Raw genomic sequence first — 11,236 nt, 5'->3', positions numbered from 1 at the left:
CACCTGTGGTTATTTCAGGTATTATAGCCTTCAATAGCAATATATGCGACTATATATATCGTGACTGGACAGCTTCCTTAATGGGATGTATCTGCTGACATCACTACCGCCTTTTGCTTTGTACTTCTGTTTCACTGAGGCCAGAATATGAGGGTATGCTCACCTCCTTCAATGCAGGCTCTGCCCCAGGGAGCTTTTGTGGATTTCTGTGGCTTTTAAGGATCTGTTTTCGCAGCATAAAACCGTATGCTTTTTCGCCAACATGCAAGAGTTAAATAACAATGCGTTAGGTGTATCTTCACCTGCCTTTGAAGGAGATAATAAACCCTGGCTTCATTGTAACATAATGCAACTGACATAAAATATTCAAGATATTCTTTAAAGGGAAATGTCCTAATAATCAATGAACACCGATATCTATCTTTTCAAGATCAAGGACTTGTTATAATTGGATATTTAAGATTAGGAGAATAAAAAAACTGTTTTTACTCAAATTGTGGCAAAAAATAAATCTAATACTATGAAGTCTATGAAAAGTTGAGCCTACTTCTCACTTGATTTATTACCTTAGTAAACATTTTAAAACAATTTCATGATCTCAGTAGTTTCACTCCTTTTTCAATACAACATGTTTCATAATTTGTTTTTGTCCCATTAAGAGTTAAAAATAAAAGTGGCATTTTCTTTAAAACTGAAGCCTATGAGGGAAGTTCAAAACACTGCAGTTCCTCGAGTGTCCACTTGAGGCTGGCTCCAGCTGCCAAGAAATAACATTACAGCAGATAGGAAAATGCCATTTTTTACAGCAGAAATAAACACCCAGGGATGCAAACAGGTAAGGGGTAAAAAGGGGAGAAAATTTGTAAAGATTTTGCGTTACATCCTCACTTACTTCTGAGTATATTGCATCTGCCTGAAAACGAATTCTAACAGCCATTATGGGGTAAAACAATCCTATATAAAGCACATAAAAGGAATCAATAGATGTGGGAACAAGACAAAAAACAAGAAGACAACAACAAGATTTTAGGCCGGTTTTACTGACAAGGCTTTATTTAAGTCAGAAGTAGGCCTGGGGCTGTGTGAAGTGTGCAACCGCACAGGGCCTCGCCCCCTTATGATATACTGGAACAAGGAGCATTAGATTATTTTTTATTATTCATACATAACTAAAGGCCCCTGTGTTAGAGTCAGTGAATACAGCACGAGTCTGTGGGTATCCATTTTCTAGTTTTGGTGACACCTTACAATTTAGGAACTAGCTCAGCTCTGAGCTGTAGTGCTTCTTTTCTCCCTTCCTCGTCTCTTAATCCTTTTCACTCCAACTGCAACATCGTAAAGCTTGGAACAAGCAGAAAGGCGTCATTGTTAACTGAATCAAAATGGTCAATCCACTGTAAAGTAGTGAGGATTTTAGTGCTTGCACTAGCAGTCCTTCACCAGCTGAGGGCAGAGCAGGATTAAACAATAGAGTAAAACAGGTTACAATGTTTTTGTGAATATGTTTAAATGAACAAGCACGTGTGTATGAGGAGGGTAACTGGATGTTTCCTATTCCAATAGTGGACTCAATTGTACACTCAGTGGAGAAATATACTCCTGCACTGAAACTACACTTCTCATGGATGTACCATAATATATTGATCCTCATAGGAGTTGGTTCAGGCGGAAACAATACGTGTTCTAAAGTTTCAATATCCCTTCCTTTTGTAAAAAATGATTGGTTTGATAGATGCTCACATTCTTTACTGTCACTTGTTTGGCTTTGGAAAAGATGGAAATGAAAAAACAGTGGCTGCTTATTTTCCTTGCCTTGCATATTTAGTATTTGTAAAAAAGAGAAAAAACCCCACAACAAAACAGCTGCTTGCTAGTTCGATACAGAGATGCTTCATTTCTTGTATACTGAAGTACACCAAGAGCTGTTGAATTATTATTTTTAGCAGAAGTGGCATGGCCTTTATCGTTGTGTTGTATTATTTAATAGGGCAAAGTAGAGATGTGATATGTTGCAAAAAAAAACACTACATCATCAGAGCTTTATGATTTAACTAACAGGGATTTATGCTCTTGGTGTTTAACTTGAAGTGGCCAAGGTTCTTCCTTCAATGGATCTCAACTAATCTGTCAAATTGTCAAATATCACAGTTATATGGCAGCCTTTAAAAACCCCTTGCTGTATGTTACATGTTTACTGCTTGCTACACACACAGAGAAGGCAGCAGTGCTTCTACTCCACAGACAAATATCAGTGTACCTTCTTTTTTACAGTCAAACAGACTTGTTGGAGTTTCTCTCTCTGAAGTTAACTCTCTGGAACACACAGAAGCCCTACAGATAGAAGTGGACAGCTTTTTCTTAAAGTGTGGAAGCAAATGATTTGCAGATTTCAATTCATGGATATGAAATGTGAATTTTCATAAGGGTGCCTTTTCAGAATAATTCCTTTTAATTGACATTTTATGTGGTTCAGTATTTTGTCTTATTTTAGTCATGGCAAGCAGTCACATCACAGACCCTCTCCTGGACCCCCTGCAGTTCACCTACAGAGCCGACAGGTCCGTAGACGAAGCAGTCAACATGGCCCTACACTTCATCCCCCAGCATCTGGACTCAGCAGGAACCTATGCCAGGATCCTGTTTGTGGATTTCAGCTCTGCCTTCAACACGATCATCTCTGCTCTGCTTCAGGACAAGCTCTCCCAGCTGAACGTGCCCGTGAAGCTGAGGAAACGTGTCTCTGACTCCAGGACCATCAGCACCGGCTCCCCTCTAGGCTGCGTTCTTTCCCCTCTGCTCTTCTCTCTGTACACCAACAGCTGCACCTCCAGTCATCAGTACGTCAAGCTCCTGAAGTTCGCGGACGACACCACCTTCATTGGACTTATCTCTTGTGGGGACAAGTCTGCCTACAGATGGGAGATTGACCATCTGGTGACCTGGTGTGGTGAGAACAACCTGGAGCTTAATGCTCTGAAGACAGTGGAGTTTATGCCTGTAATAAAACTTTTTTGCAAATGAAATTAAAAACTGCTGATAGAGAGGGAGACATGAACAAATTAATAATGCTAATGTGTCTTTTATTTAAAATTTGATCTGTCTTTTTTAATACCCTTAAGATGTCTTTGGAGCAGTAAAGTTCATATTTCTGTATGACTAATTTGTCATAATACCTCTGATAAAAACGTGATTTATTTATGTCTGTTGTCCAAAAGATGTTGACCCTGTGAACTGTTTTGGTGCAGTTACTCAAATCTACATAAAAAATTTGTAGAACAGTGAAAAGCATGCAGTTAAAAATATAAATAAACTGATACCACAACCAGTCCAGGGATTTCATGAACACTATGTTTTATTTATTTTACGTTTTATTTATTTTACGTACAAGGCAGGGAACAGTTATGTTGTTTACTTCGGACATCAATAGCCCCTTTTACACTGCCAGCTCAAAGATTATTACGCCTGTTATGTTTCGTCTTCTATTTTTGATTGCACGGAGGCAGAATGGTGGGGTGAAGTTATGAAGTTGTTCGCCTCTGAGCCGGCATCAGAGGTAGTAACAGAGGCCAAACGGCGTCTGTGGAACAGCACCGTGTGTGTGTATTTGAAGCAGGCACTGTTTGTTTACACCTCCTGCACGTTTTGCTTCCACAACGCGTTGCTTGGTCCAATGTAAAATGACAAAGGTGGCATGAGGACAGGCCTTCATTCCGACGCTGAGGCTGAGCCGCAGTTTAAAAAGGCTTAATGTTGTAGAGCTACAAATCATATCCTAGCCTCATAATCCCCCATAATTGGAAAAGAACTGGCTTGGAACTGACGAACAACTGAACTATCTTCCATCCTGCTCTGAGGTTGTGAGGTTTCTTACTTTTCCTCATTGACCTGTGGCAAGAAGCTCTGACGTTCACCCTCCCTGTGCATTGATCTTTATTTACAGTGGGAACAAAATCACGTTATCAGCAACACACATTCATCTGGCTGATATTATTCAAATGTCCATCAAACCATCAAACATAAGATTGTAAAGTTATCTGGTCAGCCAGATAGCTATCATATCTGGCTGTTTATGCTAGGTAGCTAACTAGCTTGTAAATTAACTTACCTTTGAATTATCGATGGAACTACAGATATACATTTTAAATCCTTTCTCTCTTTTACTCCTTGGTGCCAATGTGGAAAGTTGTATGATGTGGTGAACATTGTTTATAGTAATTCTCGGCTGATCTTCCTGTAAATTACAACAACATAAAAACAGTCCGAGTAGAGCCCACCCTCACAAACACATCCTTGAGTAATGAAGAACAGTTCTATAGGAAAAAAGCTGCAAAGGTGACAAGATAGCATAAAGTTATAGGAGTACTTCAGTGCAGTGTTAATTTCGTTAACGAAAATTATGACATTAAATGTTTGTCAAGGACTTTTTCACCATGACAAAGACTAGACGTTGATGAGCTAAAAATCCATCTTTGATAGTAAAAACTCTAATGATGCGTTTGTTTGCTTCATTAAAGAGACAAATTGGTTAAATTGGCTGAGGGGCAGGAGCAAATCCCCCTAAATCAGACTTAGCCATACAAGTGATTATGTCCCAAAGTGGCACCTTGACACCAACATGACAGCATCCGCGCTGTACTATGAAGTCAGTTCAGTTAGCGATAACAAGTTTGACAAAGGTGGCAATCAACTTCTTCAAGCAATAATAAATATATAAAAGTTATTACAGTAAAAACCAACACTGCTGCTGCAAATATGGAGAAAGAGAGAGGAATGCTGCACAAAATTTGTGTTCATTAGTAAATTAATGTGTTTATTTAACCACACGAAATGCTCTCAGAGCCTCCCGTTTATGTACAACTATGAAACTTCATCAATAATACACATGATTACAGTATTATAGCCAGAAACTGCAATTAGGTCAGATGCTTTCACTTCTTGAATTAATTTGTTACTTTGACTTAATCAGAGATAAATACCTAAAACTGCAAACAGAACCTGGTCCCGACCAGGTAAGCTTTGCATAGTAAGTTGCCATGGTGATCTAGCTATCTTAAAAGAGAGCCAGCTTGAGTGGGAGAGTCTAGGCCAGATTATCCAAGGAAAGGAGTCTGGATATTACACAAGTAAAAGTTTTAAGAGGGTGAGAGCACAGATTTAAACACGTTTTGACTAGAAGTAATGACTAAAATGTAATGGCTTTTTAATGACTAAAACTGGACTCAAATGCTTTTTGTCATCAACTAAAAGTTGACTGAAACTATATAGGGTAAAAATAGGGATGCACCCATCAGTATTTTTAGGGCTGATACTGATGACCGATTTTTTAATAGTGAGATCTGCCAATCAGCGATTTAAATGCATTTTTCCAACCTTTCTAAGAATACAAAAATCATAACACAGAGAGAGTAATCAATACATTATGACCAAAGTGTCTATTAGCCATTGCAGTTGATAACTGCACTATTCAGAACCATTAAGTGTGCTGCACATTTGTAGACTTCTAATGCAAATAAATGAATATGACACCGACAATGGCAAAAAAACAAAAAAGAAATTAATAATAAAAGCCAAACTCATAAAAACGTGAGAACGGAGAAGTATTCTTTGTTTATCAGCTAAAAAACGACTAGTTTAAGGAACAAATGAACCCATTCTCCGTAAACGGTTAAACAAAAAGCAATATTCTATCAGGTCTATGTCAAAACATGGTAGACCTTCAAGTGCAAACAAGGACTGTAACTTTATCAACAGGCTTATGTGTGTAAAATGCCTGTGGTGGGTGATCTCATCTAATTATACTTCCGTCAGTGACGGATTTATTTTTACCAATGATGGAAAAATATTAAGTCGTCCTTCAGTTTGATATATTAGAAAACTGAGTGCAATCTAGTCATTTTAAGTAATTCACCCGCCTGTTCCGTTGGTTGAGTGTGAATATTAACTATTTATTTTTTATAGTGTGTTAAACAGACTGCCGACTTTGGAGTTCATCTGTGTCTGTGATCCCTGCGGGTCACAGAGCGATGACGCTAGGGCTGCACCATTAATCGAAATAAAATAGAAATCTCGATTCATACTGCTACGCAATCTCATTTCTAAATGACAGTGATTCTACTGCATTTTCATTCGACACATAAGCTGCATCAAAACAAGTGCTCCCCCTTTCTACCTCAACAAATGACGATGATGTAATGTAGCGTTACACCACGTGATGCAGAGCAGCAGTAACTGGCCAACACAAAGTCATGTGAGAGCGAGTCTGAGACACTGGCGAATGACAATGTGAGGAAAGTTGAGTGAGGAAACCTTACATTGCCTTACTGTTCTTATTAAGGACAAATAAAACGACAAAATTAATCCAGAAGATTGTGGTGAGAACAAAATAAGAAATCTGACCAACCGATAACATGGGGCTCTGCACTTTCTTGTTTTTGTCGTGTTTGGAGTACCCGTCCTGGCAAAAGTGAGCCAGGGCTCTATTGTTTACACCAGGGATAAGGTGATGGGACTCCAACACAGTGGCGTTACCAGCGAGTGACCTGAAATCCCCAAGGAGCTAAACAGGAAATACCGGGACTGTGAAGGCTCCGTGAACTGTCCGTTTGTGTAACCACACAAAACACACTCCGTGGACAAAATAATGTTGACTAACTTCAAAAGCACTGAAAAGTTGAGCTGGCTTTATTTGGTTGGAAATTGGATATATAGCTGTTTTAGATGAATTTTGCCATGTTTTATTAAAGGGGCTATATGTAAGATTTTACATGTATTCAATCAAATATTCTTTATTATCAATGTGTGAAGGGATAGTAGAGAAACTAATAGTTTATCTAGTGAAGCCCATCTGGCCAAACAGGAATGTGATCGACGTCAGGGGGAAAACTAGAGTCAACATCGGCATGGCATGGAGACCTTCGATTGCTTTTGGGGATCAAAACAGACCCAACCACAACTTATTGTTGTCATAGAAACAAAACCCGCGTGCAGCGTTCTCTTACTGGGTGCAGCGTTTTTTCTCTCACAGCACAAGTGCTTCAACCCAGCTTCCTCCAGCCGCCCTGCCCTGCCTGGCTAATGTTAGCTAATGCTTATGATGTTTTGCTGGTCCGCCGGCATAATTTGCCGCTTGGTCACGAGGCACAATGCCAGAGTCATGCATTGTATTTATGTTAGAGCTAGTTGGCTAACCTTAGCATGGTTGCTAATGTTGTGACTACCAAATAACTGAGTGTGTATGTCAGTTATTTAGCTTGACAAATAACTTCACCAGCTAACATGACAAACGGTGTTGATTTCCTAAATTATGTAGCAGAACAAAGCAAATATGTATACCTTCGAATAGATAACATCAGCTAACTCATGCAGACTCCCGGGGCTGATCTGGCTGGTAATTGAGTAATTTGCCGTTTGGTCACGAAGCACAATGCCAGATCCTTGCAGTGTAATTATGCCAGAGCTAGTAGTGTAGGAGCCATTTTGAGCGTGTGTGTTATGGTTGTCTTAAGTTGTAAATAGTTTGATGAATATATTGTTATAATGATTTACTTTGACCACCAGGGTGTGTATTGGAGTTGGGTAATTGGTCACATGACTAGGTCATGTGTTTATAGGTCACAGGTGAATAGAAGTTAGTTGGTATAGGCGGAGGGAACATACAGTTCTTACCGTAACACAGACATAACCACAGGATCACAGCATCATTGGAACAATAAACATTCGTCATCAACTGGTAAACACTCATCTGTTCTGTCATTGCAATAAACAGGAACATCACCCAAATGCAATATCAATCTGGACATTTATCATTTGGATGCGAGTCAAGACCTGTTTTCATACACCTCTGCATGGTGACTAGCTGAAGGTTGGAACATTGGGTTGGATAGTCACTACAAGTAGGCTTACCTTAGCATGCTCGCTAATGTTATGACAACCAAAAGCGTGTATGTCAGTGTTGTCGGTCTAGCTTTTCAAATAACTTCGCCAGCTAACATGATATTAACTTAGGTGTTATGACAAACAGTGTTGATTTTGGAAAACATAATGCTGGTCAACAGGACACCAGTCAATGAACACGTCTGGTCAATGAAAAGTAAACAGAGAAGGCGAGTTTGCTAGGAATGATAATTTTCTGAAAGTTACATATAGCACCTTTAAGTTTAACTTTCTTTTTTTTTGTGTTTCATTGCCAAAATCTCTCCACTACAGCTAGCTAACATTAACATGACGCCATCTTTCCAGACAGAGCATGTGCTGTTTCAAATTTTCAAAATGCCCTTTCGACACTAAATGTCCTTTGTCATATATTATGCAGGTATGTAACAGTATGTCACTCATGTGTGGTAATATTTTCAACATGCAGATGAGGTATTTTCTATGGTTCACTTACCTTCTGTGTCTAAGTTAAATAATTGCTGTTATTAAATGAAACATTGAACTAAAGGGTAACAGTCCAGTGTGAGAAATCTGTATAAATATTTGTATTATTTTCTGTATTTTCTCCTGGTAAATTTAAGACATTTATTTTCTTAAGAAATGTAAAAGCTTCTGTTCTGTTCATTTATTTTATTTACATACATTAAAATCCACTATACGACCCCTGTGTCAGTGTTGTACAAAGTATGTTTTTTTTATGTAAACAAACATAACAATCCTCAAAGCAGCGGAGGATTTTCCACTAGACAGAGCATGTGCTGTTGTCCACAAGATGTCCATGCGACACTAAATGTCCTTCGTCATATATTTTGCTGGTGTGGAATAAAGCTGCTGTTACAACAAACCTGACCAGCTCCGGGAGATTCATTTAGCCAGAAGACATGTCACAGAGGTCACACTTGCATCCGCTGAGTAAATCTTGCTAACTTCCCTGAGATAAATGTTGTCCGACTTCTAAGTGGCGCTGGTAATTCCAGGGCTCAGCCTCACAACATGAGACGTTTTCTGTCTGAGTCAAAGACGCAAAACCAAATGACAATCGCTTCTCCAGCAATCTCCCCTGATTGCGCATTGTGTTTTATTTGCCTTCGCTGTCACTGCAGAAAAAAAAGCATTCATCTGCATGGTGTGGTGCACGAAAGTGGCTCATAATTTTTACACAACACGAGAGATGAGGTGAAAATGACAAACTAATAAGCATTTTTGTCTAAAGAAGAAGACTAAATCTAAAATAGCTGCCAAAATTAACACTGCTTCAGTTGCTTAATGGAATTGCATCTTGAAACTACAGTGTGGAACTTTCAAACTTTAACTCTCTGCGTGCCGACTCGTGTTACGCTAAGGTTACACTGCCTACTTTTACCTGTGGGCAGGGATTAAAGAATGAACACACCTTTTTTCTACCCACAAATTTAAAAGCTGTTTTCAATGACTAAATGAATACTTTTTCATTATCACAGGCCCCAGTTCAACAGTGACAGATATGATCTTACTGTGGCTGCTTTCAACATATGGGTGGCTGAAAAGGCCTGTATAAAACCAGCTAGCTATCACCTAGTAGTGATATTCCTGAGTCCTGCAAAGTCTAGAGAAGTTTAAAAGGTGACCAAATACAAAATGGAATGCAGGTAAAGAAAATTAAGTTATGGTAGTGGGGATTATTATAGTTTCTCTTGATGCATAAATGTGTCAGAATCAGAATTCCCCTATCAACAAATAAAGAAATACTGACACAATATCATAATTTATTAACTATATTTCATATCATCAATCTGAAAAGTAACTAGTAGCCAAACTTCAGATATCACATTAATTCAGTCGAGGAAAACTACAATTTATTTGATTTGCTACTGTTGGACAAATTCTTAGAGCCTGTGTAACCATCCTGAAGGTGAAAGTGAATTATATAATCAGAGTGAAAAACGTATAACCTGTGTAATTAACATATCAAGCTGACCGAATCAAGTAAAATGTTCTAAATGAATGTGCTGACACCTATGCTAAGTGGAAAGACTGAAATTGTTAGGTTGAAGAAATTATAGCATGCTTGCCTTCACTGCATTTGTACATACACCTATGGCTCTAGAATGAGGTAACCTGTAGAATAGGTGTGATGGTTTGAATCGTTAGTCCCGTGTTACGATGGACTAATACATAAGAGAGTTTAAGACAGGTTACTCAAATGGTTCATACAAAAGAGCACAAATATTCATAAAGGTTCTTAGGCCTCCGTTTAGAGTGTGAAAGGAAGTTGCTACATGCTGAGACTGCTGACTGAGAATCACCTAGATAAAGTTCAAGGTTGCGGAGAGAAAAACAAACTCCATATAAGGAGTTCCAGTATCTCCCAGAATGTAACAGTTAGGCCGCATCCCGCAACATCTCAAGAGTTGGAGGCAGAGTAGCTGAGAGCAGGGAGGATCTTTTTTACAGGGAGTGGACCCCGCTGATTGGATAGATCGAGTGGCTGTGGACATGGACTTGTCCCTCCACCAACGACGAGGGAGCAGAGTCTAAACCATTGCTTCCCTCCATCAGTTTTAACCAATGATTGAAGCTTAGTTGCTAAGGCTAATTTGCATCACATGCATCACACATAGAGTATATAACTTACAAATGTATTAGGAAAGGTTAACGTTTTTCTGGGCGGTTGAGTGCAGATAACTGCGTGCAGACTGCAGAGAGCCAAACAGATAAAAGTCCTTGTACAAGCATCAATTTTCTCAGCAATTTGTTGTCCCTCTTCTTTCTGTTCCAACCCATGGCCTCAGCATGATCACTCTTCCAATGTAAAACAAAAATGCATCCACAAGGTAGTGGTAAGAATTCATATTGAAAGATATGCTATGACATGACTTCACCAAATCGTTAAAGCACTTGTGAGGAACTTTTGGTCTGTGTTGATTTTGGCGCCCCCTGTGGACTAAGTCGTACCCCACATCTCTTTGCTCATTGTGTCCTGTACAAGCTTAAGTGGCATTTGTTAACAAAAAGTCTTATTCTGCTTTCTTTAACAGTCATATGCATCACTCACTTTACATTTTTGCCCTGGAAAATGTAAACAAAGCAGCGTCTGTTTCAAACACTCCTCACATGGGCTCTTAAATATGCTTTTTTTCAGATGCCCTTTGTTTATATGATTGATAACACGGAATACAGCAAAACCATTATTATAACAGACTTAGCTGCGATCCGATCCATAATCAAAATTCATCCAATGAAACTGTCAAATTTGCCTGTGAAAGGCATGTGTGCCCAATAAGTCTCACCTCCCCAGTGTATTTAGTCTTTGTCTTCCCATGTC

This window comes from Semicossyphus pulcher, unplaced genomic scaffold (assembly GCF_022749685.1).
Source record: "Semicossyphus pulcher isolate SPU_LCO1_2020_fin unplaced genomic scaffold, fSemPul1.0.p SCAF_22, whole genome shotgun sequence".
Taxonomy (NCBI): domain Eukaryota; kingdom Metazoa; phylum Chordata; class Actinopteri; order Labriformes; family Labridae; genus Semicossyphus; species Semicossyphus pulcher.
This window is presented reverse-complemented; position numbering follows the sequence as displayed.